The sequence below is a fragment of the Penaeus monodon genome, chromosome 19, assembly GCF_015228065.2.
Source record: "Penaeus monodon isolate SGIC_2016 chromosome 19, NSTDA_Pmon_1, whole genome shotgun sequence".
NCBI classification, from domain to species: Eukaryota; Metazoa; Arthropoda; class Malacostraca; order Decapoda; family Penaeidae; genus Penaeus; species Penaeus monodon.
This window is the reverse complement of record NC_051404.1, coordinates 45,611,130-45,611,687: the sequence shown is the minus strand read 5'-3', so window position 1 is coordinate 45,611,687 and position 558 is coordinate 45,611,130.

Here is a 558-nt window from a genome sequence, read left to right as displayed (position 1 = left end):
TTTAGAAGCAGCGCTCTCGACAGTCGGTCTAATTAAGCAGAACTGTGAATGCTCACATACAGGAAAATGTTTGGAGAAATATCCGAAATGTAAGTTTACTTCTCTAAATAGTGCATAGTTTGCTTGTCTTGCCGGATCCTTCAATGGTGTTATCAGTTATAGTATTTTATTGTAATATAAACAGGCATTTTAGAGGAAACTCGCTAATTCTTTGATACGACTGCGGTTGCAAGTATTAGTTCGTGATGTTGACTACTACAAATAGATCTATCCTGCACAGGTAAGTAGGTCCACCCCACGTGAGACAGATCCAGGGTGCGAAGTATAGTTTCTACACGTGTCTTGCCCAAAAACTACGATGACCTGCAGTATTGTTGGAGATCAAGTACATTAGTTTAACTTACTTCATCGATATTGATTTAAAGTTGTGCCAGATTTGCTGACTATACGATGTGCCAACGCCCTTGATTCAGTGTTGATAATAAACGTTGAAATGAAGTTAGGGCTGCCACGTGGACTCATTTCATATGAAATAACCTGGGTAACGTGGTTTGCTGG